This window comes from Garra rufa, unplaced genomic scaffold (genome assembly GCF_049309525.1).
Source record: "Garra rufa unplaced genomic scaffold, GarRuf1.0 hap1_unplaced_003, whole genome shotgun sequence".
Classification (NCBI taxonomy): domain Eukaryota; kingdom Metazoa; phylum Chordata; class Actinopteri; order Cypriniformes; family Cyprinidae; genus Garra; species Garra rufa.
Window position 1 is genome coordinate 8,131,377 of NW_027394278.1, and position 25,229 is coordinate 8,156,605.

General features: G+C 37.5%; 24 non-coding genes and 1 pseudogene across 24 annotated transcripts; all 25 read left to right on the forward strand.

Annotated features, from left to right (window-relative positions):
* The first annotated feature begins 721 nt into the window (after positions 1 to 721).
* LOC141310189 (5S ribosomal RNA) lies at positions 722 to 840 on the forward strand. The gene has a single exon (XR_012347735.1). It is a non-coding gene; the product is annotated as a 5S ribosomal RNA (ribosomal RNA).
* Positions 841 to 1,570: 730 nt separating this feature from the next.
* LOC141309898 (5S ribosomal RNA) lies at positions 1,571 to 1,689 on the forward strand. The gene has a single exon (XR_012347445.1). It is a non-coding gene; the product is annotated as a 5S ribosomal RNA (ribosomal RNA).
* A 6,581-nt stretch (positions 1,690 to 8,270) lies between these two features.
* Positions 8,271 to 8,389, forward strand: LOC141310190 (5S ribosomal RNA). The gene has a single exon (XR_012347736.1). It is a non-coding gene; the product is annotated as a 5S ribosomal RNA (ribosomal RNA).
* Positions 8,390 to 9,120: 731 nt separating this feature from the next.
* Positions 9,121 to 9,239, forward strand: LOC141309899 (5S ribosomal RNA). The gene has a single exon (XR_012347447.1). It is a non-coding gene; the product is annotated as a 5S ribosomal RNA (ribosomal RNA).
* An 84-nt stretch (positions 9,240 to 9,323) lies between these two features.
* On the forward strand, positions 9,324 to 9,442 carry LOC141310191 (5S ribosomal RNA). The gene has a single exon (XR_012347737.1). It is a non-coding gene; the product is annotated as a 5S ribosomal RNA (ribosomal RNA).
* Positions 9,443 to 10,166: 724 nt separating this feature from the next.
* LOC141309972 (5S ribosomal RNA) lies at positions 10,167 to 10,285 on the forward strand. Its single transcript, XR_012347518.1, has one exon. It is a non-coding gene; the product is annotated as a 5S ribosomal RNA (ribosomal RNA).
* An 84-nt stretch (positions 10,286 to 10,369) lies between these two features.
* On the forward strand, positions 10,370 to 10,488 carry LOC141310419 (5S ribosomal RNA). Its single transcript, XR_012347964.1, has one exon. It is a non-coding gene; the product is annotated as a 5S ribosomal RNA (ribosomal RNA).
* A 730-nt stretch (positions 10,489 to 11,218) lies between these two features.
* On the forward strand, positions 11,219 to 11,337 carry LOC141310244 (5S ribosomal RNA). Its single transcript, XR_012347790.1, has one exon. It is a non-coding gene; the product is annotated as a 5S ribosomal RNA (ribosomal RNA).
* Positions 11,338 to 12,067: 730 nt separating this feature from the next.
* On the forward strand, positions 12,068 to 12,186 carry LOC141310193 (5S ribosomal RNA). Its single transcript, XR_012347738.1, has one exon. It is a non-coding gene; the product is annotated as a 5S ribosomal RNA (ribosomal RNA).
* A 730-nt stretch (positions 12,187 to 12,916) lies between these two features.
* LOC141310194 (5S ribosomal RNA) lies at positions 12,917 to 13,035 on the forward strand. Its single transcript, XR_012347739.1, has one exon. It is a non-coding gene; the product is annotated as a 5S ribosomal RNA (ribosomal RNA).
* An 84-nt stretch (positions 13,036 to 13,119) lies between these two features.
* LOC141310195 (5S ribosomal RNA) lies at positions 13,120 to 13,238 on the forward strand. The gene has a single exon (XR_012347740.1). It is a non-coding gene; the product is annotated as a 5S ribosomal RNA (ribosomal RNA).
* Positions 13,239 to 13,967: 729 nt separating this feature from the next.
* On the forward strand, positions 13,968 to 14,086 carry LOC141310197 (5S ribosomal RNA). The gene has a single exon (XR_012347742.1). It is a non-coding gene; the product is annotated as a 5S ribosomal RNA (ribosomal RNA).
* Positions 14,087 to 14,809: 723 nt separating this feature from the next.
* On the forward strand, positions 14,810 to 14,918 carry LOC141310518 (5S ribosomal RNA; annotated as a pseudogene).
* An 84-nt stretch (positions 14,919 to 15,002) lies between these two features.
* On the forward strand, positions 15,003 to 15,121 carry LOC141310198 (5S ribosomal RNA). Its single transcript, XR_012347744.1, has one exon. It is a non-coding gene; the product is annotated as a 5S ribosomal RNA (ribosomal RNA).
* A 3,309-nt stretch (positions 15,122 to 18,430) lies between these two features.
* On the forward strand, positions 18,431 to 18,549 carry LOC141309900 (5S ribosomal RNA). Its single transcript, XR_012347448.1, has one exon. It is a non-coding gene; the product is annotated as a 5S ribosomal RNA (ribosomal RNA).
* An 84-nt stretch (positions 18,550 to 18,633) lies between these two features.
* Positions 18,634 to 18,752, forward strand: LOC141311694 (5S ribosomal RNA). The gene has a single exon (XR_012349154.1). It is a non-coding gene; the product is annotated as a 5S ribosomal RNA (ribosomal RNA).
* A 730-nt stretch (positions 18,753 to 19,482) lies between these two features.
* LOC141310199 (5S ribosomal RNA) lies at positions 19,483 to 19,601 on the forward strand. The gene has a single exon (XR_012347745.1). It is a non-coding gene; the product is annotated as a 5S ribosomal RNA (ribosomal RNA).
* A 1,378-nt stretch (positions 19,602 to 20,979) lies between these two features.
* LOC141309902 (5S ribosomal RNA) lies at positions 20,980 to 21,098 on the forward strand. Its single transcript, XR_012347450.1, has one exon. It is a non-coding gene; the product is annotated as a 5S ribosomal RNA (ribosomal RNA).
* Positions 21,099 to 21,182: 84 nt separating this feature from the next.
* Positions 21,183 to 21,301, forward strand: LOC141310200 (5S ribosomal RNA). Its single transcript, XR_012347746.1, has one exon. It is a non-coding gene; the product is annotated as a 5S ribosomal RNA (ribosomal RNA).
* Positions 21,302 to 22,025: 724 nt separating this feature from the next.
* LOC141309973 (5S ribosomal RNA) lies at positions 22,026 to 22,144 on the forward strand. The gene has a single exon (XR_012347519.1). It is a non-coding gene; the product is annotated as a 5S ribosomal RNA (ribosomal RNA).
* An 84-nt stretch (positions 22,145 to 22,228) lies between these two features.
* On the forward strand, positions 22,229 to 22,347 carry LOC141310420 (5S ribosomal RNA). Its single transcript, XR_012347965.1, has one exon. It is a non-coding gene; the product is annotated as a 5S ribosomal RNA (ribosomal RNA).
* Positions 22,348 to 23,077: 730 nt separating this feature from the next.
* Positions 23,078 to 23,196, forward strand: LOC141310309 (5S ribosomal RNA). Its single transcript, XR_012347854.1, has one exon. It is a non-coding gene; the product is annotated as a 5S ribosomal RNA (ribosomal RNA).
* A 730-nt stretch (positions 23,197 to 23,926) lies between these two features.
* On the forward strand, positions 23,927 to 24,045 carry LOC141310201 (5S ribosomal RNA). The gene has a single exon (XR_012347747.1). It is a non-coding gene; the product is annotated as a 5S ribosomal RNA (ribosomal RNA).
* Positions 24,046 to 24,775: 730 nt separating this feature from the next.
* On the forward strand, positions 24,776 to 24,894 carry LOC141309903 (5S ribosomal RNA). The gene has a single exon (XR_012347451.1). It is a non-coding gene; the product is annotated as a 5S ribosomal RNA (ribosomal RNA).
* An 84-nt stretch (positions 24,895 to 24,978) lies between these two features.
* Positions 24,979 to 25,097, forward strand: LOC141311695 (5S ribosomal RNA). Its single transcript, XR_012349155.1, has one exon. It is a non-coding gene; the product is annotated as a 5S ribosomal RNA (ribosomal RNA).
* Positions 25,098 to 25,229: the final 132 nt, after the last annotated feature.

The following is a 25,229-nucleotide window of genomic DNA, read 5'->3' on the forward strand; positions in this document are numbered from 1 at the left end:
TCTTCACTATTTATATAATATGCTGGCTTTTAGAAAGACGTGTTTTACCGCTCTATTTATTACAATCATTTAAATGTATTATAGAGTGTTAAGTGTTTTACATGTTTTTTTAGGCCATTTTATTGCTCTTAACATTTTAAGTGTGTGTGTGTCTTAAATAAATGGATGGTTGGCCTGCCATGTGACTAGACACATGACAGGAAGCAGGAAGTACAACTGTATAAGAGAGCAGCATGACAAACAAAGGACAGTCACCAAACTGTTGGATTAAGGAGTTTGCTAATTTTAGAGCTCACCTTTCCATTCACCACCTGCAAACTTTGGATTACACTTTTTGTGGATTGTATATACAATGGTGGACACTCACATTTGACTTATCAACACACTAGGATTCTTGGACTGTTTTTAGGGTATGGACAAATGAACTGTATTCTTTTAACAGCATTTACCTAGTTTTATCGTGTTGTTTTAAAGTCTTTTATGTTAACCTTGTATATAAACCAAATCTATTTAAACCAATCTTCTTTTATGTCTCATTCTTTTAACCACTACTCATCTCTCACAGTTAAATCTGACCCCATTTTAATCTTGTAACTCTGGATGGGAGACCGCCTGGGAATACCAGGTGCTGTAAGCTTTTGCCTTTTCTTCACTATTTATATAATATGCTGGCTTTTACGGAGGCTGATCTTTAAATAGCCCACTTTTTGGAGCAGCCCTCGCTTACGGCCATACTGCGCTGAGACCGCCCGATCTCGTCTGATCTCGGAAGCAAAGCAGCGTCGGGCCTGGTTAGTACTTGGATGGGAGACCGCCTGGGAATACCAGGTGCTGTAAGCTTTTGCCTTTTCTTCACTATTTATATAATATGCTGGCTTTTAGAAAGACGTGTTTTACCGCTCTATTTATTACAATCATTTAAATGTATTATAGAGTGTTAAGTGTTTTACATGTTTTTTTAGGCCATTTTATTGCTCTTAACATTTTAAGTGTGTGTGTGTCTTAAATAAATGGATGGTTGGCCTGCCATGTGACTAGACACATGACAGGAAGCAGGAAGTACAACTGTATAAGAGAGCAGCATGACAAACAAAGGACAGTCACCAAACTGTTGGATTAAGGAGTTTGCTAATTTTAGAGCTCACCTTTCCATTCACCACCTGCAAACTTTGGATTACACTTTCTGTGGATTGTATATACAATGGTGGACACTCACATTGGACTTATCAACACACTGGGATTCTTGGACTGTTTTTAGGGTATGGACAAATGAACTGTATTCTTTTAACAGCATTTACCTAGTTTTATCGTGTTGTTTTAAAGTCTTTTATGTGAACCTTGTATATAAACCAAATCTATTTAAACCAATCTTCTTTTATGTCTCATTCTTTTAACCACTAGTCATCTCTCACAGTTAAATCTGACCCCATTTTAATCTTGTAACTCTGGATGGGAGACCGCCTGGGAATACCAGGTGCTGTAAGCTTTTGCCTTTTCTTCACTATTTATATAATATGATGGCTTTTACGGAGGCTGATCTATAAATAGCCCACTTTTTGGAGCAGTACTCGCTTACGGCCATACTGCGCTGAGAGCGCCCGATCTCGTCTGATCTCGGAAGCAAAGCAGCGTCGGGCCTGGTTAGTACTTAGATGGGAGACCGCCTGGGAATACCAGGTGCTGTAAGCTTTTGCCTTTTCTTCACTATTTATATAATATGCTGGCTTTTACGGAGGCTGATCTTTAAATAGGCCACTTTTTGGAGCAGCCCTCGCTTACGGCCATACCCCCACCTGAGGCGCTAGAGAGCAAACAGGAAGTGAGTTGGCAGTTTGTAGTGTGCAGTAGGTGAGATAGGCTCACCATTTTTCTGGGTGTTTTTTCACATTTATTTTGTTTGTTTTTTAGTTAGAAAAGTTTTTTTTGAGGAAGGTTTTTTTTAACCCCAAACAGGTCTTTCTGTTTGGGGTTTGAGACAACCAAAATATGGATTTAATGGACAAAGAACACGGACTGGTAAAACAACATGAGATGGGAAATGCGGAACCAGGATTTGTTGCAGACATAACTGAAAGGAATATAAATGAAAGACATGGAGAAAACAATAATGAAACGTGGGCGACGGTGGTTTCAAGGAGGAAACAAGAAAGAAAAACAACTGGACAAGAACGGAAAGGAGATCTACAATCAACTGAAGGTATTGGAATTGAGAAAGAAGTTGGAGAAAAAAGAAATGTTTTATCTCAACGACAACAAATGATACAGAAATTAAGCAAACAAACAAGGTATCAGAGGGAATACAAGAAAGAAGCAACATTAACAATGACTGTTAAAGATATAGAAAATATAACAATACTAATGATAATTAAAGCAGTTGAAGAGAAAGTTGGAATGGGAAAATTGATCGGACTGAGAAGAAAAAATAATTATGATTTTGAAATGACTATGGAAAGTGAGATGGACTGTGATTTGCTGTTGAATGGAATAATGATAAACGGACAAGAATGTGAGATAAGGAAATTGTGTGCAACAGAAAGAATGGTGTCTTTCTTGAGTCTGCCCAGCTATATAGAAGATGAGGAAATCAGTCAAAAACTAATCAATTGGGGTGTAACTCCCATTCTACCACTAAGAAGAAGATATCATCCCGGGACAACGGTGGCAGACGGAACACGATTTTTGAGGGTAAAGTTTCCACAAGAGGTGACGTCTTTACCATACAACACAAGCTTCAGGACTGAAGAAGGAGTGCAGTACTTCAGAGTGATTCACGATAATCAAGTGAAGACATGCAGGATCTGTGTAAGTCCGGAGCATGAAAAAAAGGACTGCCCACAATTCACATGCAGAAATTGTCTTGAGCAGGGGCATTATGCGCGAGACTGTAAAGTCCCGCGGTGCCAAGGCTGCCAAAAGACAATGTTAAGATGCAGATGCGAGATAGAAGACGAGGAAAATGAAGATCCAGGAATGGAAATACAAGAGGTAATGGGAGTTACAACAATTGAGAGGTTAAATGACTCACAAAGGCAGACGCAAGGAGAGGACGAGAAACAAGATGACGAGGAAGAGGAGAACAACAACATAGATGAGAATAAAGAAAAGAAGGAAGATGAAGAACAAGGAATGGAGATGGGAGGAGGAGCGAACAAAGAGGATATAAATTTGATTAAAGAAGGATTTTCTAAGGAACAGGACGATGTGGACACTAATGAACTGGACTACGAAAAAGGACAAGAAAAAGAAAAAGCTGAGGATAAGGGAATAAAGACACTGACTGAGGTAAGAGGAGCAGACAATGGGGGGGAAATTCGTGGAATGGAAAACAAAGGAAAAGAAAGACTGAATAGATGTGTAAAAACAAGAAAAGATGGCTTAGACATTCAACAGGTTCTTAAAAGGCAGAAGATAAGAAGAGAAGAGCAAAAGGAAAGACTGGAGAGGAGGAAAGCTGAAATGGGTGAAGTAAAAAATACTTTTTTGAAAGACAATGAAACGGATTGAATGGTGGGTTTTGGTTTTTCCAATCTTTTCTTTAATGAGCTCTATATCAATTGTATCGCTGAATGCTAGAGGATTATCCAAATGTCAAAAGTTTGAAAGATTAATGTGTCTGACCAAAAAATGTGATGTGCTATGTTTACAAGAAACGAAATGGGAAGATAAAATAAGTGATGAAATTAGAAAATTATGGAACGGAGAAATATATAGTAACTGTGATATGGAAAGGAAGAGAGGGGTAGCTATTTTAATAAGAAAAGGAGTATTTGAAGAAGTAAATATAGATTATAAAGACACAAAGGGAAGAATAATAATTGTTAAATTTGTGTTTAATGGAAAAGAAATGAAAGTGTGTAATATACATGCACCAAATGATGAAAGAGATAAATTTAATTTTTACAGGGATATGAATGAGTTAATAGAAAAACATGACAACATTATGGTGTTAGGTGATTTTAACACTGTAATACAGAGAATTGATGTAGATGATTCAATGGGATTTAGAAGAGATAGAGGGAGGAATGAACTACATAACATAATGGAGAAATATAATATGGTGGATGTGTGGAGAGAGAGGAATGGTATGAAAAGAGAATATTCAAGAAGACAAATTGTTGACAGAGTTCTAAAGCAAAGTAGAATAGACTTATTTTTATGTAAGAAAAAGGAAGCATATTATGTCACTAAGGCGTCTTACAAAAATTATAGTGAGAGTGATCATGATTTTTTATGGATATTGATGAATTTTAATGAGGCTGATAAAGGACCAGGGGTGTGGATATTAAATGCAGAACTTCTAAAAAATGAAATATACAGAATGGAAATAGAAAGTATAATAATTAATAGTGTAAATGAGGAAATGTATGAAATGGAAAAAGGGTTTTGGTGGGACATTCTAAAAAAAAGAATAAAAAAATTCTCAATGGAATATTCAAAAAAATGGCAAAAAGTCAAAAAGATGAAAGAAAATAAGATCAAAAAAGAGTGGGATGAAGAAATGAGGAAAGTAAATGAGCATGATGAAAATATTGATAAGATAATAGAATTACAGGAAGAATTAAAGAAAATAGAAGAAGAGAAGTGTAAAGGAGCAATAATAAGAAGTAGGGCGAAAGACATTGTAGAAGGAGAAAGAAGTACGAAATATTTTTATGAATTAGAAAAAACAAGACAGAGAGCAGATATAATAAAAAGTATTAAAACAGAAGATGCAAGGATTGTAGAAGATAAAACAGGAATTTTGGAAGAAGTCAGAGAATTCTATAAGCATTTATTTACCAAAAATGAGATAGTTTTAGAAGATGAGGAATTTGTATTAAGTAAAATACAGGTTAAAGTTAATGAGGGAGACAAAGAAATGTGTGAGAGTGAGATTACGGAATTAGAAATAGGAATTGCAATTGATCAACTGAAAAATGGTAAAAGTCCAGGAATAGATGGATTAACAGCTGAATTTTATAAGGTTTTTAAAGATGTGTTATGTCCAATTTTAAATGAAATATTTATAGATAATTTTAAAAAAGGGAATTTAACGAATAGTATGAAGAAAGGTATGGTGAAAATAATTTACAAGAAAAAAGGTGATAAGAGAGACCTGAAAAACTACAGACCACTAAGCATGTTGAATACAGATTATAAAATATTAGCCAAAATTTTAGCCAATCGATTGAAAATAGTAGTACCAAATATAATTACTACAAATCAAGCATATGCTGTTCTAAAAAGAGATATTACTGATGTCATTAACAATATAAGAGATATGATATGGTACATGAAGGAGGAGAAAGAAACAGGATATATAATAAGTGTGGATTTAGAAAAGGCTTTTGATAGAGTTGAACACAAATACTTGATACATGTGATGGAGAGATTTGGTTTTGGGGAGAATTTTTTAAAATGGATAAAATGTTTATATACAGATATAAGTAGTTGTGTAAAAGTGAATGGTTTTTTAACTAAAGATTTTAAAATAACGAGATCAATCAGACAAGGTTGTCCTATGTCAGCATTATTATACACTTTAGTATCTGAAGCTTTAGGACTGGCAGTAGACCAGGAAAAGAACATAAAAGGAATACGCATAAAAGGAGAAGAATCAGAACAAAAAATATTTCAATATGCAGATGACACGACATTGTTTGTAAAAGATATTAAAAGTATGGATAAAGCAATGGAAGTTTTAGAAAGATATTGTAAAGGAACAGGGGCAAAAGTTAATAAAGAAAAAACTACATACATGAAAATTGGATTACCGAATGATCTGCTGAATAAAATGCAATTTAAGGAAGAAAAGAAGAGTATGAAAATTTTAGGTATAAGGGTTGGAGAAAATGAAAATGAAATAAGAGAAGTGGTATGGGAGGAGGTTTTAAAAGGAATGGAGAAGAGATTAAATTTCTGGAAATTAAGAGGATTATTTTTAAAAGGGAAGGTTTTAGTTATTAATTCTTTGTTTTTATCAAAAATGTGGTATGTATTGGGTTCTGTGAGTTTGCCTATATGGGTGTATAAAAAAATCAAATCTATTGTTTTAAACTTTTTATGGGAGGGGAAACCATCGAAAATTGCTTATGACACTCTAATTGGAAAGGTGGAGGAAGGAGGGTTGGGACTAATAGATCCATTAATAAGAATGAAAAGTATAAGAATAAAAACTGTTAATAAATACTGGAAACATGGGAAATATGCGTGGAAGGGTGTAATGAACTATTTTTTAAATAAATGTGGAAAAATGGGAGATGATGTTTTATGGATGAAGCTAAAAGAAAACATGATGAACGGAATACCAGAGTTTTATAAAGAGGTTGTAAAAGCATGGGGTGATTTTAGAAAGCATGTTGTTTGTACGTCTTTTACCAGGGAAGAGATTTTAAGACAACCATTGTTTTTAAATAATCAAATTAAAAAGGGAAATGATACCATTTTTTATAAAAAATGGTTTTATGCGGGGATAAAGCAAATAAAAGATATCTTGTATGAAGTGATACCTGGTTTTGTACCGGTGCAAGTAATAAGAGACGCAATTGTAGAAAATTATGACAATGAAACTAAAACAGTCTTAGAAAAACAATACAAACAAATGAAAGAAGTAATACCGGAAGAATGGATAAATATTATAGAAGGTACAGAAGAAACAAAAGGTAATGATGGAATGATGATTGATTTTAAAAGTAATGACAAACAGCATGCTTTTAAAGATGGTATTTTAAAGATGTTTTATTCTTGTTTATGTGAAGATGTTTTTATCACACCAAAAGCAGAAGGATATTGGCAAAGATTGTACCCAAGTATGGAAACTAAGAAAATATGGAAAAATCTAAGAGCTTGGTGGAAAAGTCCAATTTTAGAAAACTTTGATTATATTTTAAGACATAATTGTTTATTAAGTGAAATGAGACTGTGTAAATTTGGAATGGCAAGTGATGCAATATGCAAGGTATGTAATAGGGAAGATGAAGGATTGATACATATTTTTTTTAAATGCACAGGGTTAAAATGTTTTATAAAAAAATTAAAAGAAATGACAAGTAAATTGGGAGTAGAACAAAGATGTATTGATGAAGAATGGGAAACAATGTTTTTATTTGGTTCTAAAGGTAATTTTAAGAATGTGTGTTTTTTAAATTTGATATTAACCATTGCTAGATTTGTAATTTGGAGCAGAAGGAATTTTGTCAAACAAAAGAAAACAAAAATACCTGTGTGCAAACTTTTTAAGGTGAAGATGTGTTTTATTTTAAATGTTTTGTTTGATTACTGTAATATGAATGAAGAGAAAGATGTTTTTGTCAAAATTTTTGTAAATGATAACCCATTTATTGAAATGACATGGTTTCGATTTAATGTATTGTTGCCAGAATGTGATTCAGACTGTTTTTAAAATGTATTAACATGTTTTAAATAAAAAAAAAAAAAAAAAAAAAAAAAAAAAAAAAAAAAAAAGACCGCCCGATCTCGTCTGATCTCGGAAGCAAAGCAGCGTCGGGCCTGGTTAGTACTTGGATGGGAGACCGCCTGGGAATACCAGGTGCTGTAAGCTTTTGCCTTTTCTTCACTATTTATATAATATGCTGGCTTTTAGAAAGACGTGTTTTACCGCTCTATTTATTACAATCATTTAAATGTATTATAGAGTGTTAAGTGTTTTACATGTTTTTTTAGGCCATTTTATTGCTCTTAACATTTTAAGTGTGTGTGTGTCTTAAATAAATGGATGGTTGGCCTGCCATGTGACTAGACACATGACAGGAAGCAGGAAGTACAACTGTATAAGAGAGCAGTATGACAAACAAAGGACAGTCACCAAACTGTTGGATTAAGGAGTTTGCTAATTTTAGAGCTCACCTTTCCATTCACCACCTGCAAACTTTGGATTACACTTTCTGTGGATTGTATATACAATGGTGGACACTCACATTGGACTTATCAACACACTAGGATTCTTGGACTGTTTTTAGGGTATGGACAAATGAACTGTATTCTTTTAACAGCATTTACCTAGTTTTATCGTGTTGTTTTAAAGTCTTTTATGTGAACCTTGTATATAAACCAAATCTATTTAAACCAATCTTCTTTTATGTCTCATTCTTTTAACCACTAGTCATCTCTCACAGTTAAATCTGACCCCATTTTAATCTAGTAACTCTGGATGGGAGACCGCCTGGGAATACCAGGTGCTGTAAGCTTTTGCCTTTTCTTCACTATTTATATAATATGCTGGCTTTTACGGAGGCTGATCTTTAAATAGCCCACTTTTTGGAGCAGTCCTCGCTTACGGCCATACTGCGCTGAGACCGCCCGATCTCGTCTGATCTCGGAAGCAAAGCAGCGTCGGGCCTGGTTAGTACTTGGATGGGAGACCGCCTGGGAATACCAGGTGCTGTAAGCTTTTGCCTTTTCTTCACTATTTATATAATATGCTGGCTTTTAGAAAGACGTGTTTTACCGCTCTATTTATTACAATCATTTAAATGTATTATAGAGTGTTAAGTGTTTTACATGTTTTTTTAGGCCATTTTATTGCTCTTAACATTTTAAGTGTGTGTGTGTCTTAAATAAATGGATGGTTGGCCTGCCATGTGACTAGACACATGACAGGAAGCAGGAAGTACAACTGTATAAGGGAGCAGCATGACATACAAAGGACAGTCACCAAACTGTTGGATTAAGGAGTTTGCTAATTTTAGAGCTCACCTTTCCATTCACCACCTGCAAACTTTGGATTACACTTTCTGTGGATTGTATATACAATGGTGGACACTCACATTGGACTTATCAACACACTGGGATTCTTGGACTGTTTTTAGGGTATGGACAAATGAACTGTATTCTTTTAACAGCATTTACCTAGTTTTATCGTGTTGTTTTAAAGTCTTTTTATGTGAACCTTGTATATAAACCAAATCTATTTAAACCAATCTTCTTTTATGTCTCATTCTTTTAACCACTAGTCATCTCTCACAGTTAAATCTGACCCCATTTTAATCTTGTAACTCTGGATGGGAGACCGCCTGGGAATACCAGGTGCTGTAAGCTTTTGCCTTTTCTTCACTATTTATATAATATGATGGCTTTTACGGAGGCTGATCTATAAATAGCCCACTTTTTGGAGCAGTACTCGCTTACGGCCATACTGCGCTGAGAGCGCCCGATCTCGTCTGATCTCGGAAGCAAAGCAGCGTCGGGCCTGGTTAGTACTTAGATGGGAGACCGCCTGGGAATACCAGGTGCTGTAAGCTTTTGCCTTTTCTTCACTATTTATATAATATGCTGGCTTTTACGGAGGCTGATCTTTAAATAGCCCACTTTTTGGAGCAGCCCTCGCTTACGGCCATACTGCGCTGAGACCGCCCGATCTCGTCTGATCTCGGAAGCAAAGCAGCGTCGGGCCTGGTTAGTACTTGGATGGGAGACCGCCTGGGAATACCAGGTGCTGTAAGCTTTTGCCTTTTCTTCACTATTTATATAATATGCTGGCTTTTAGAAAGACGTGTTTTACCGCTCTATTTATTACAATCATTTAAATGTATTATAGAGTGTTAAGTGTTTTACATGTTTTTTTAGGCCATTTTATTGCTCTTAACATTTTAAGTGTGTGTGTGTCTTTAATAAATGGATGGTTGGCCTGCCATGTGACTAGACACATGACAGGAAGCAGGAAGTACAACTGTATAAGAGAGCAGCATGACAAAAAAAGTCACCAAACTGTTGGATTAAGGAGTTGCTAATTTTAGAGCTCACCTTTCCATTCACCACCTGCAAACTTTGGATTACACTTTCTGTGGATTGTATATACAATGGTGGACACTCACATTGGACTTATCAACACACTGGGATTCTTGGACTGTTTTTAGGGTATGGACAAATGAACTGTATTCTTTTAACAGCATTTACCTAGTTTTATCGTGTTGTTTTAAAGTCTTTTATGTGAACCTTGTATAAAAACCAAATCTATTTAAACCAATCTTCTTTTATGTCTTATTCTTTTAACCACTAGTCATCTCTCACAGTTAATTCTGACCCCATTTTAATGTTGTAACTCTGGATGGGAGACCGCCTGGGAATACCTGGTGCTGTAAGCTTTTGCCTTTTCTTCACTATTTATATAATATGATGGCTTTTACGGAGGCTGATCTATAAATAACCCACTTTTTGGAGCAGTCTTCGCTTACGGCCATACTGCGCTGAGTGCGCCCGATCTCGTCTGATCTCGGAAGCAAAGCAGCGTCGGGCCTGGTTAGTACTTAGATGGGAGACCGCCTGGGAATACCAGGTGCTGTAAGCTTTTGCCTTTTCTTCACTATTTATATAATATGCTGGCTTTTACGGAGGCTGATCTTTAAATAGCCCACTTTTTGGAGCAGCCCTCACTTACGGCCATACCGCGCTGAGACCGCCCTATCTCGTCTGATCTCGGAAGCAAAGCAGCGTCGGGCCTGGTTAGTACTTGGATGGGAGACCGCCTGGGAATACCAGGTGCTGTAAGCTTTTGCCTTTTCTTCACTATTTATATAATATGCTGGCTTTTAGAAAGACGTGTTTTACCGCTCTATTTATTACAATCATTTAAATGTATTATAGAGTGTTAAGTGTTTTACATGTTTTTTTAGGCCATTTTATTGCTCTTAACATTTTAAGTGTGTGTGTGTCTTAAATAAATGGATGGTTGGCCTGCCATGTGACTAGACACATGACAGGAAGCAGGAAGTACAACTGTATAAGAGAGCAGCATGACAAACAAAGGACAGTCACCAAACTGTTGGATTAAGGAGTTTGCTAATTTTAGAGCTCACCTTTCCATTCACCACCTGCAAACTTTGGATTACACTTTCTGTGGATTGTATATACAATGGTGGACACTCACATTGGACTTATCAACACACTAGGATTCTTGGACTGTTTTTAGGGTATGGACAAATGAACTGTATTCTTTTAACAGCATTTACCTAGTTTTATCGTGTTGTTTTAAAGTCTTTTATGTTAACCTTGTATATAAACCAAATCTATTTAAACCAATCTTCTTTTATGTCTCATTCTTTTAACCACTACTCATCTCTCACAGTTAAATCTGACCCCATTTTAATCTTGTAACTCTGGATGGGAGACCGCCTGGGAATACCAGGTGCTGTAAGCTTTTGCCTTTTCTTCACTATTTATATAATATGCTGGCTTTTACGGAGGCTGATCTTTAAATAGGCCACTTTTTGGAGCAGCCCTCGCTTACGGCCATACCGCGCTGAGACCACCCAATCTCGTCTGATCTCGGAAGCAAAGCAGCGTCGGGCCTGGTTAGTACTTGGATGGGAGACCGCCTGGGAATACCAGGTGCTGTAAGCTTTTGCCTTTTCTTCACTATTTATATAATATGCTGGCTTTTAGAAAGACGTGTTTTACCGCTCTATTTATTACAATCATTTAAATGTATTATAGAGTGTTAAGTGTTTTACATGTTTTTTTAGGCCATTTTATTGCTCTTAACATTTTAAGTGTGTGTGTGTCTTAAATAAATGGATGGTTGGCCTGCCATGTGACTAGACACATGACAGGAAGCAGGAAGTACAACTGTATAAGAGAGCAGCATGACAAACAAAGGACAGTCACCAAACTGTTGGATTAAGGAGTTTGCTAATTTTAGAGCTCACCTTTCCATTCACCACCTGCAAACTTTGGATTACACTTTTTGTGGATTGTATATACAATGGTGGACACTCACATTTGACTTATCAACACACTAGGATTCTTGGACTGTTTTTAGGGTATGGACAAATGAACTGTATTCTTTTAACAGCATTTACCTAGTTTTATCGTGTTGTTTTAAAGTCTTTTATGTTAACCTTGTATATAAACCAAATCTATTTAAACCAATCTTCTTTTATGTCTCATTCTTTTAACCACTACTCATCTCTCACAGTTAAATCTGACCCCATTTTAATCTTGTAACTCTGGATGGGAGACCGCCTGGGAATACCAGGTGCTGTAAGCTTTTGCCTTTTCTTCACTATTTATATAATATGCTGGCTTTTACGGAGGCTGATCTTTAAATAGCCCACTTTTTGGAGCAGCCCTCGCTTACGGCCATACTGCGCTGAGACCGCCCGATCTCGTCTGATCTCGGAAGCAAAGCAGCGTCGGGCCTGGTTAGTACTTGGATGGGAGACCGCCTGGGAATACCAGGTGCTGTAAGCTTTTGCCTTTTCTTCACTATTTATATAATATGCTGGCTTTTAGAAAGACGTGTTTTACCGCTCTATTTATTACAATCATTTAAATGTATTATAGAGTGTTAAGTGTTTTACATGTTTTTTTAGGCCATTTTATTGCTCTTAACATTTTAAGTGTGTGTGTGTCTTAAATAAATGGATGGTTGGCCTGCCATGTGACTAGACACATGACAGGAAGCAGGAAGTACAACTGTATAAGAGAGCAGCATGACAAACAAAGGACAGTCACCAAACTGTTGGATTAAGGAGTTTGCTAATTTTAGAGCTCACCTTTCCATTCACCACCTGCAAACTTTGGATTACACTTTCTGTGGATTGTATATACAATGGTGGACACTCACATTGGACTTATCAACACACTAGGATTCTTGGACTGTTTTTAGGGTATGGACAAATGAACTGTATTCTTTTAACAGCATTTACCTAGTTTTATCGTGTTGTTTTAAAGTCTTTTATGTTAACCTTGTATATAAACCAAATCTATTTAAACCAATCTTCTTTTATGTCTCATTCTTTTAACCACTACTCATCTCTCACAGTTAAATCTGACCCCATTTTAATCTTGTAACTCTGGATGGGAGACCGCCTGGGAATACCAGGTGCTGTAAGCTTTTGCCTTTTCTTCACTATTTATATAATATGCTGGCTTTTACGGAGGCTGATCTTCAAATAGCCCACTTTTTGGAGCAGCCCTCGCTTACGGCCATACTGCGCTGAGACCGCCCGATCTCGTCTGATCTCGGAAGCAAAGCAGCGTCGGGCCTGGTTAGTACTTGGATGGGAGACCGCCTGGGAATACCAGGTGCTGTAAGCTTTTGCCTTTTCTTCACTATTTATATAATATGCTGGCTTTTACGGAGGCTGATCTTTAAATAGCCCACTTTTTGGAGCAGCCCTCGCTTACGGCCATACTGCGCTGAGACCGCCCGATCTCGTCTGATCTCGGAAGCAAAGCAGCGTCGGGCCTGGTTAGTACTTGGATGGGAGACCGCCTGGGAATACCAGGTGCTGTAAGCTTTTGCCTTTTCTTCACTATTTATATAATATGCTGGCTTTTAGAAAGACGTGTTTTACCGCTCTATTTATTACAATCATTTAAATGTATTATAGAGTGTTAAGTGTTTTACTTGTTTTTTTAGGCCATTTTATTGCTCTTAACATTTTAAGTGTGTGTGTGTCTTAAATAAATGGATGGTTGGCCTGCCATGTGACTAGACACATGACAGGAAGCAGGAAGTACAACTGTATAAGAGAGCAGCATGACAAACAAAGGACAGTCACCAAACTGTTGGATTAAGGAGTTTGCTAATTTTAGAGCTCACCTTTCCATTCACCACCTGCAAACTTTGGATTACACTTTCTGTGGATTGTATATACAATGGTGGACACTCACATTGGACTTATCAACACACTGGGATTCTTGGACTGTTTTTAGGGTATGGACAAATTAACTGTATTCTTTTAACAGCATTTACCTAGTTTTATCGTGTTGTTTTAAAGTCTTTTATGTTAACCTTGTATATAAACCAAATCTATTTAAACCAATCTTCTTTTATGTCTCATTCTTTTAACCACTACTCATCTCTCACAGTTAAATCTGACCCCATTTTAATCTTGTAACTCTGGATGGGAGACCGCCTGGGAATACCAGGTGCTGTAAGCTTTTGCCTTTTCTTCACTATTTATATAATATGCTGGCTTTTACGGAGGCTGATCTTTAAATAGCCCACTTTTTGGAGCGCCCTCGCTTACGGCCATACTGCGCTGAGACCGCCCGATCTCGTCTGATCTCGGAAGCAAAGCAGCGTCGGGCCTGGTTAGTACTTGGATGGGAGACCGCCTGGGAATACCAGGTGCTGTAAGCTTTTGCCTTTTCTTCACTATTTATATAATATGCTGGCTTTTAGAAAGACTTGTTTTACCGCTCTATTTATTACAATCATTTAAATGTATTATAGAGTGTTAAGTGTTTTACATGTTTTTTAGGCCATTTTATTACTCTTAACATTTTAAGTGTGTGTGTGTCTTTAATAAATGGATGGTTGGCCTGCCATGTGACTAGACACATGACAGGAAGCAGGAAGTACAACTGTATAAGAGAGCAGCATGACAAAAAAAGTCACCAAACTGTTGGATTAAGGAGTTGCTAATTCTAGAGCTCACCTTTCCATTCACCACCTGCAAACTTTGGATTACACTTTCTGTGGATTGTATATACAATGGTGGACACTCACATTGGACTTATCAACACACTGGGATTCTTGGACTGTTTTTAGGGTATGGACAAATGAACTGTATTCTTTTAACAGCATTTACCTAGTTTTATCGTGTTGTTTTAAAGTCTTTTATGTGAACCTTGTATAAAAACCAAATCTATTTAAACCAATCTTCTTTTATGTCTCATTCTTTTAACCACTAGTCATCTCTCACAGTTAATTCTGACCCCATTTTAATGTTGTAACTCTGGATGGGAGACCGCCTGGGAATACCAGGTGCTGTAAACTTTTGCCTTTTCTTCACTATTTATATAATATGATGGCTTTTACGGAGGCTGATCTATAAATAACCCACTTTTTGGAGCAGTCCTCGCTTACGGCCATACTGCGCTGAGTGCGCCCGATCTCGGAAGCAAAGCAGCGTCGGGCCTGGTTAGTACTTGGATGGGAGACCCCCTGGGAATACCAGGTGCTGTAAGCTTTTGCCTTTTCTTCACTATTTATATAATAAGATGGCTTTTACGGAGGCTGATCTATAAATAGCCCACTTTTTGGAGCAGTACTCGCTTACGGCCATACTGCGCTGAGACCGCCCGATCTCGTCTGATCTCGGAAGCAAAGCAGCGTCGGGCCTGGTTAGTACTTGGATGGGAGACCGCCTGGGAATACCAGGTGCTGTAAGCTTTTGCCTTTTCTTCACTATTTATATAATATGCTGGCTTTTAGAAAGACGTGTTTTACCGCTCTATTTATTACAATCATTTAAATGTATTATAGAGTGTTAAGTGTTTTACATGTTTTTTAGGCCATTTTATTACTCTTAACATTTTAAGTGTGTGTGTGTGTCTTTAATAAATGGATGGTTGGCCTGCCATGTGACTAGACACATGACAGGAAGCAGGAAGTACAACTGTATAAGAGAGCAGCATGACAAAAAAAGTCACCAAACTGTTGGATTAAGGAGTTGCTAATTTTAGAGCTCACCTTTCCATTCACCACCTGCAAACTTTGGATTACACTTTCTGTGGATTGTATATACAATGGTGGACACTCACATTGGACTTATCAACACACTGGGATTCTTGGACTGTTTTTAGGGTATGGACAAATGAACTGTATTCTTTTAACAGCATTTACCTAGTTTTATCGTGTTGTTTTAAAGTCTTTTATGTGAACCTTGTATATAAACCAAATCTATTTAAACCAATCTTCTTTTATGTCTCATTCTTTTAACCACTAGTCATCTCTCACAGTTAAATCTGACCCCATTTTAATCTTGTAACTCTGGATGGGAGACCGCCTGGGAATACCAGGTGCTGTAAGCTTTTGCCTTTTCTTCACTATTTATATAATATGCTGGCTTTTAGAAAGACGTGTTTTACCGCTCTATTTATTACAATCATTTAAATGTATTATAAAGTGTTAAGTGTTTTACTTGTTTTTTTAGGCCATTTTATTGCTCTTAACATTTTAAGTGTGTGTGTGTCTTAAATAAATGGATGGTTGGCCTGCCATGTGACTAGACACATGACAGGAAGCAGGAAGTACAACTGTATAAGAGAGCAGCATGACAAACAAAGGACAGTCACCAAACTGTTGGATTAAGGAGTTTGCTAATTTTAGAGCTCACCTTTCCATTCACAACCTGCAAACTTTGGATTACACTTTCTGTGGATTGTATATACAATGGTGGACACTCACATTGGACTTATCAACACACTGGGATTCTTGGACTGTTTTTAGGGTATGGACAAATGAACTGTATTCTTTTAACAGCATTTACCTAGTTTTATCGTGTTGTTTTAAAGTCTTTTATGTGAACCTTGTATATAAACCAAATCTATTTAAACCAATCTTCTTTTATGTCTCATTCTTTTAACCACTAGTCATCTCTCACAGTTAAATCTGACCCCATTTTAATCTTGTAACTCTGGATGGGAGACCGCCTGGGAATACCAGGTGCTGTAAGCTTTTGCCTTTTCTTCACTATTTATATAATATGCTGGCTTTTAGAAAGACGTGTTTTACCGCTCTATTTATTACAATCATTTAAATGTATTATAGAGTGTTAAGTGTTTTACATGTTTTTTTAGGCCATTTTATTGCTCTTAACATTTTAAGTGTGTGTGTGTCTTAAATAAATGGATGGTTGGCCTGCCATGTGACTAGACACATGACAGGAAGCAGGAAGTACAACTGTATAAGAGAGCAGCATGACAAACAAAGGACAGTCACCAAACTGTTGGATTAAGGAGTTTGCTAATTTTAGAGCTCACCTTTCCATTCACCACCTGCAAACTTTGGATTACACTTTCTGTGGATTGTATATACACTGGTGGACACTCACATTGGACTTATCAACACACTGGGATTCTTGGACTGTTTTTAGGGTATGGACAAATGAACTGTATTCTTTTAACAGCATTTACCTAGTTTTATCGTGTTGTTTTAAAGTCTTTTATGTGAACCTTGTATATAAACCAAATCTATTTAAACCAATCTTCTTTTATGTCTCATTCTTTTAACCACTAGTCATCTCTCACAGTTAAATCTGACCCCATTTTAATCTTGTAACTCTGGATGGGAGACCGCCTGGGAATACCAGGTGCTGTAAGCTTTTGCCTTTTCTTCACTATTTATATAATATGCTGGCTTTTAGAAAGACGTGTTTTACCGCTCTATTTATTACAATCATTTAAATGTATTATAGAGTGTTAAGTGTTTTACTTGTTTTTTTAGGCCATTTTATTGCTCTTAACATTTTAAGTGTGTGTGTGTCTTAAATAAATGGATGGTTGGCCTGCCATGTGACTAGACACATGACAGGAAGCAGGAAGTACAACTGTATAAGAGAGCAGCATGACAAACAAAGGACAGTCACCAAACTGTTGGATTAAGGAGTTTGCTAATTTTAGAGCTCACCTTTCCATTCACCACCTGCAAACTTTGGATTACACTTTCTGTGGATTGTATATACAATGGTGGACACTCACATTGGACTTATCAACACACTGGGATTCTTGGACTGTTTTTAGGGTATGGACAAATGAACTGTATTCTTTTAACAGCATTTACCTAGTTTTATCGTGTTGTTTTAAAGTCTTTTATGTGAACCTTGTATATAAACCAAATCTATTTAAACCAATCTTCTTTTATGTCTCATTCTTTTAACCACTAGTCATCTCTCACAGTTAAATCTGACCCCATTTTAATCTTGTAACTCTGGATGGGAGACCGCCTGGGAATACCAGGTGCTGTAAGCTTTTGCCTTTTCTTCACTATTTATATAATATGCTGGCTTTTAGAAAGACGTGTTTTACCGCTCTATTTATTACAATCATTTAAATGTATTATAGAGTGTTAAGTGTTTTACATGTTTTTTTAGGCCATTTTATTGCTCTTAACATTTTAAGTGTGTGTGTGTCTTAAATAAATGGATGGTTGGCCTGCCATGTGACTAGACACATGACAGGAAGCAGGAAGTACAACTGTATAAGAGAGCAGCATGACAAACAAAGGACAGTCACCAAACTGTTGGATTAAGGAGTTTGCTAATTTTAGAGCTCACCTTTCCATTCACCACCTGCAAACTTTGGATTACACTTTCTGTGGATTGTATATACAATGGTGGACACTCACATTGGACTTATCAACACACTGGGATTCTTGGACTGTTTTTAGGGTATGGACAAATGAACTGTATTCTTTTAACAGCATTTACCTAGTTTTATCGTGTTGTTTTAAAGTCTTTTATGTGAACCTTGTATATAAACCAAATCTATTTAAACCAATCTTCTTTTATGTCTCATTCTTTTAACCACTAGTCATCTCTCACAGTTAAATCTGACCCCATTTTAATCTTGTAACTCTGGATGGGAGACCGCCTGGGAATACCAGGTGCTGTAAGCTTTTGCCTTTTCTTCACTATTTATATAATATGATGGCTTTTACGGAGGCTGATCTATAAATAGCCCACTTTTTGGAGCAGTACTCGCTTACGGCCATACTGCGCTGAGAGCGCCCGATCTCGTCTGATCTCGGAAGCAAAGCAGCGTCGGGCCTGGTTAGTACTTAGATGGGAGACCGCCTGGGAATACCAGGTGCTGTAAGCTTTTGCCTTTTCTTCACTATTTATATAATATGCTGGCTTTTACGGAGGCTGATCTTTAAATAGGCCACTTTTTGGAGCAGCCCTCGCTTACGGCCATACCGCGCTGAGACCGCCCGATCTCGTCTGATCTCGGAAGCAAAGCAGCGTCGGGCCTGGTTAGTACTTGGATGGGAGACCGCCTGGGAATACCAGGTGCTGTAAGCTTTTGCCTTTTCTTCACTATTTATATAATATGCTGGCTTTTAGAAAGACGTGTTTTACCGCTCTATTTATTACAATCATTTAAATGTATTATAGAGTGTTAAGTGTTTTACATGTTTTTTTAGGCCATTTTATTGCTCTTAACATTTTAAGTGTGTGTGTGTCTTAAATAAATGGATGGTTGGCCTGCCATGTGACTAGACACATGACAGGAAGCAGGAAGTACAACTGTATAAGAGAGCAGTATGACAAACAAAGGACAGTCACCAAACTGTTGGATTAAGGAGTTTGCTAATTTTAGAGCTCACCTTTCCATTCACCACCTGCAAACTTTGGATTACACTTTCTGTGGATTGTATATACAATGGTGGACACTCACATTGGACTTATCAACACACTAGGATTCTTGGACTGTTTTTAGGGTATGGACAAATGAACTGTATTCTTTTAACAGCATTTACCTAGTTTTATCGTGTTGTTTTAAAGTCTTTTATGTGAACCTTGTATATAAACCAAATCTATTTAAACCAATCTTCTTTTATGTCTCATTCTTTTAACCACTAGTCATCTCTCACAGTTAAATCTGACCCCATTTTAATCTAGTAACTCTGGATGGGAGACCGCCTGGGAATACCAGGTGCTGTAAGCTTTTGCCTTTTCTTCACTATTTATATAATATGCTGGCTTTTACGGAGGCTGATCTTTAAATAGCCCACTTTTTGGAGCAGTCCTCGCTTACGGCCATACTGCGCTGAGACCGCCCGATCTCGTCTGATCTCGGAAGCAAAGCAGCGTCGGGCCTGGTTAGTACTTGGATGGGAGACCGCCTGGGAATACCAGGTGCTGTAAGCTTTTGCCTTTTCTTCACTATTTATATAATATGCTGGCTTTTAGAAAGACGTGTTTTACCGCTCTATTTATTACAATCATTTAAATGTATTATAGAGTGTTAAGTGTTTTACATGTTTTTTAGGCCATTTTATTACTCTTAACATTTTAAGTGTGTGTGTGTGTGTGTGTCTTTAATACATGGATGGTTGGCCTGCCATGTGACTAGACACATGACAGGAAGCAGGAAGTACAACTGTATAAGAGAGCAGCATGACAAAAAAAGTCACCAAACTGTTGGATTAAGGAGTTGCTAATTTTAGAGCTCACCTTTCCATTCACCACCTGCAAACTTTGGATTACACTTTCTGTGGATTGTATATACAATGGTGGACACTCACATTGGACTTATCAACACACTGGGATTCTTGGACTGTTTTTAGGGTATGGACAAATGAACTGTATTCTTTTAACAGCATTTACCTAGTTTTATCGTGTTGTTTTAAAGTCTTTTATGTGAACCTTGTATATAAACCAAATCTATTTAAACCAATCTTCTTTTATGTCTCATTCTTTTAACCACTAGTCATCTCTCACAGTTAAATCTGACCCCATTTTAATCTTGTAACTCTGGATGGGAGACCGCCTGGGAATACCAGGTGCTGTAAGCTTTTGCCTTTTCTTCACTATTTATATAATATGCTGGCTTTTAGAAAGACGTGTTTTACCGCTCTATTTATTACAATCATTTAAATGTATTATAGAGTGTTAAGTGTTTTACATGTTTTTTTAGGCCATTTTATTGCTCTTAACATTTTAAGTGTGTGTGTGTCTTAAATAAATGGATGGTTGGCCTGCCATGTGACTAGACACATGACAGGAAGCAGGAAGTACAACTGTATAAGGGAGCAGCATGACATACAAAGGACAGTCACCAAACTGTTGGATTAAGGAGTTTGCTAATTTTAGAGCTCACCTTTCCATTCACCACCTGCAAACTTTGGATTACACTTTCTGTGGATTGTATATACAATGGTGGACACTCACATTGGACTTATCAACACACTGGGATTCTTGGACTGTTTTTAGGGTATGGACAAATGAACTGTATTCTTTTAACAGCATTTACCTAGTTTTATCGTGTTGTTTTAAAGTCTTTTTATGTGAACCTTGTATATAAACCAAATCTATTTAAACCAATCTTCTTTTATGTCTCATTCTTTTAACCACTAGTCATCTCTCACAGTTAAATCTGACCCCATTTTAATCTTGTAACTCTGGATGGGAGACCGCCTGGGAATACCAGGTGCTGTAAGCTTTTGCCTTTTCTTCACTATTTATATAATATGATGGCTTTTACGGAGGCTGATCTATAAATAGCCCACTTTTTGGAGCAGTACTCGCTTACGGCCATACTGCGCTGAGAGCGCCCGATCTCGTCTGATCTCGGAAGCAAAGCAGCGTCGGGCCTGGTTAGTACTTAGATGGGAGACCGCCTGGGAATACCAGGTGCTGTAAGCTTTTGCCTTTTCTTCACTATTTATATAATATGCTGGCTTTTACGGAGGCTGATCTTTAAATAGCCCACTTTTTGGAGCAGCCCTCGCTTACGGCCATACTGCGCTGAGACCGCCCGATCTCGTCTGATCTCGGAAGCAAAGCAGCGTCGGGCCTGGTTAGTACTTGGATGGGAGACCGCCTGGGAATACCAGGTGCTGTAAGCTTTTGCCTTTTCTTCACTATTTATATAATATGCTGGCTTTTAGAAAGACGTGTTTTACCGCTCTATTTATTACAATCATTTAAATGTATTATAGAGTGTTAAGTGTTTTACATGTTTTTTTAGGCCATTTTATTGCTCTTAACATTTTAAGTGTGTGTGTGTCTTTAATAAATGGATGGTTGGCCTGCCATGTGACTAGACACATGACAGGAAGCAGGAAGTACAACTGTATAAGAGAGCAGCATGACAAAAAAAGTCACCAAACTGTTGGATTAAGGAGTTGCTAATTTTAGAGCTCACCTTTCCATTCACCACCTGCAAACTTTGGATTACACTTTCTGTGGATTGTATATACAATGGTGGACACTCACATTGGACTTATCAACACACTGGGATTCTTGGACTGTTTTTAGGGTATGGACAAATGAACTGTATTCTTTTAACAGCATTTACCTAGTTTTATCGTGTTGTTTTAAAGTCTTTTATGTGAACCTTGTATAAAAACCAAATCTATTTAAACCAATCTTCTTTTATGTCTCATTCTTTTAACCACTAGTCATCTCTCACAGTTAATTCTGACCCCATTTTAATGTTGTAACTCTGGATGGGAGACCGCCTGGGAATACCTGGTGCTGTAAGCTTTTGCCTTTTCTTCACTATTTATATAATATGATGGCTTTTACGGAGGCTGATCTATAAATAACCCACTTTTTGGAGCAGTCTTCGCTTACGGCCATACTGCGCTGAGTGCGCCCGATCTCGTCTGATCTCGGAAGCAAAGCAGCGTCGGGCCTGGTTAGTACTTAGATGGGAGACCGCCTGGGAATACCAGGTGCTGTAAGCTTTTGCCTTTTCTTCACTATTTATATAATATGCTGGCTTTTACGGAGGCTGATCTTTAAATAGCCCACTTTTTGGAGCAGCCCTCACTTACGGCCATACCGCGCTGAGACCGCCCTATCTCGTCTGATCTCGGAAGCAAAGCAGCGTCGGGCCTGGTTAGTACTTGGATGGGAGACCGCCTGGGAATACCAGGTGCTGTAAGCTTTTGCCTTTTCTTCACTATTTATATAATATGCTGGCTTTTAGAAAGACGTGTTTTACCGCTCTATTTATTACAATCATTTAAATGTATTATAGAGTGTTAAGTGTTTTACATGTTTTTTTAGGCCATTTTATTGCTCTTAACATTTTAAGTGTGTGTGTGTCTTAAATAAATGGATGGTTGGCCTGCCATGTGACTAGACACATGACAGGAAGCAGGAAGTACAACTGTATAAGAGAGCAGCATGACAAACAAAGGACAGTCACCAAACTGTTGGATTAAGGAGTTTGCTAATTTTAGAGCTCACCTTTCCATTCACCACCTGCAAACTTTGGATTACACTTTCTGTGGATTGTATATACAATGGTGGACACTCACATTGGACTTATCAACACACTAGGATTCTTGGACTGTTTTTAGGGTATGGACAAATGAACTGTATTCTTTTAACAGCATTTACCTAGTTTTATCGTGTTGTTTTAAAGTCTTTTATGTTAACCTTGTATATAAACCAAATCTATTTAAACCAATCTTCTTTTATGTCTCATTCTTTTAACCACTACTCATCTCTCACAGTTAAATCTGACCCCATTTTAATCTTGTAACTCTGGATGGGAGACCGCCTGGGAATACCAGGTGCTGTAAGCTTTTGCCTTTTCTTCACTATTTATATAATATGCTGGCTTTTACGGAGGCTGATCTTTAAATAGGCCACTTTTTGGAGCAGCCCTCGCTTACGGCCATACCGCGCTGAGACCGCCCAATCTCGTCTGATCTCGGAAGCAAAGCAGCGTCGGGCCTGGTTAGTACTTGGATGGGAGACCGCCTGGGAATACCAGGTGCTGTAAGCTTTTGCCTTTTCTTCACTATTTATATAATATGCTGGCTTTTAGAAAGACGTGTTTTACCGCTCTATTTATTACAATCATTTAAATGTATTATAGAGTGTTAAGTGTTTTACATGTTTTTTTAGGCCATTTTATTGCTCTTAACATTTTAAGTGTGTGTGTGTCTTAAATAAATGGATGGTTGGCCTGCCATGTGACTAGACACATGACAGGAAGCAGGAAGTACAACTGTATAAGAGAGCAGCATGACAAACAAAGGACAGTCACCAAACTGTTGGATTAAGGAGTTTGCTAATTTTAGAGCTCACCTTTCCATTCACCACCTGCAAACTTTGGATTACACTTTTTGTGGATTGTATATACAATGGTGGACACTCACATTTGACTTATCAACACACTAGGATTCTTGGACTGTTTTTAGGGTATGGACAAATGAACTGTATTCTTTTAACAGCATTTACCTAGTTTTATCGTGTTGTTTTAAAGTCTTTTATGTTAACCTTGTATATAAACCAAATCTATTTAAACCAATCTTCTTTTATGTCTCATTCTTTTAACCACTACTCATCTCTCACAGTTAAATCTGACCCCATTTTAATCTTGTAACTCTGGATGGGAGACCGCCTGGGAATACCAGGTGCTGTAAGCTTTTGCCTTTTCTTCACTATTTATATAATATGCTGGCTTTTACGGAGGCTGATCTTTAAATAGCCCACTTTTTGGAGCAGCCCTCGCTTACGGCCATACTGCGCTGAGACCGCCCGATCTCGTCTGATCTCGGAAGCAAAGCAGCGTCGGGCCTGGTTAGTACTTGGATGGGAGACCGCCTGGGAATACCAGGTGCTGTAAGCTTTTGCCTTTTCTTCACTATTTATATAATATGCTGGCTTTTAGAAAGACGTGTTTTACCGCTCTATTTATTACAATCATTTAAATGTATTATAGAGTGTTAAGTGTTTTACATGTTTTTTTAGGCCATTTTATTGCTCTTAACATTTTAAGTGTGTGTGTGTCTTAAATAAATGGATGGTTGGCCTGCCATGTGACTAGACACATGACAGGAAGCAGGAAGTACAACTGTATAAGAGAGCAGCATGACAAACAAAGGACAGTCACCAAACTGTTGGATTAAGGAGTTTGCTAATTTTAGAGCTCACCTTTCCATTCACCACCTGCAAACTTTGGATTACACTTTCTGTGGATTGTATATACAATGGTGGACACTCACATTGGACTTATCAACACACTGGGATTCTTGGACTGTTTTTAGGGTATGGACAAATGAACTGTATTCTTTTAACAGCATTTACCTAGTTTTATCGTGTTGTTTTAAAGTCTTTTATGTGAACCTTGTATATAAACCAAATCTATTTAAACCAATCTTCTTTTATGTCTCATTCTTTTAACCACTAGTCATCTCTCACAGTTAAATCTGACCCCATTTTAATCTTGTAACTCTGGATGGGAGACCGCCTGGGAATACCAGGTGCTGTAAGCTTTTGCCTTTTCTTCACTATTTATATAATATGATGGCTTTTACGGAGGCTGATCTATAAATAGCCCACTTTTTGGAGCAGTACTCGCTTACGGCCATACTGCGCTGAGAGCGCCCGATCTCGTCTGATCTCGGAAGCAAAGCAGCGTCGGGCCTGGTTAGTACTTAGATGGGAGACCGCCTGGGAATACCAGGTGCTGTAAGCTTTTGCCTTTTCTTCACTATTTATATAATATGCTGGCTTTTACGGAGGCTGATCTTTAAATAGGCCACTTTTTGGAGCAGCCCTCGCTTACGGCCATACCGCGCTGAGACCGCCCGATCTCGTCTGATCTCGGAAGCAAAGCAGCGTCGGGCCTGGTTAGTACTTGGATGGGAGACCGCCTGGGAATACCAGGTGCTGTAAGCTTTTGCCTTTTCTTCACTATTTATATAATATGCTGGCTTTTAGAAAGACGTGTTTTACCGCTCTATTTATTACAATCATTTAAATGTATTATAGAGTGTTAAGTGTTTTACATGTTTTTTTAGGCCATTTTAT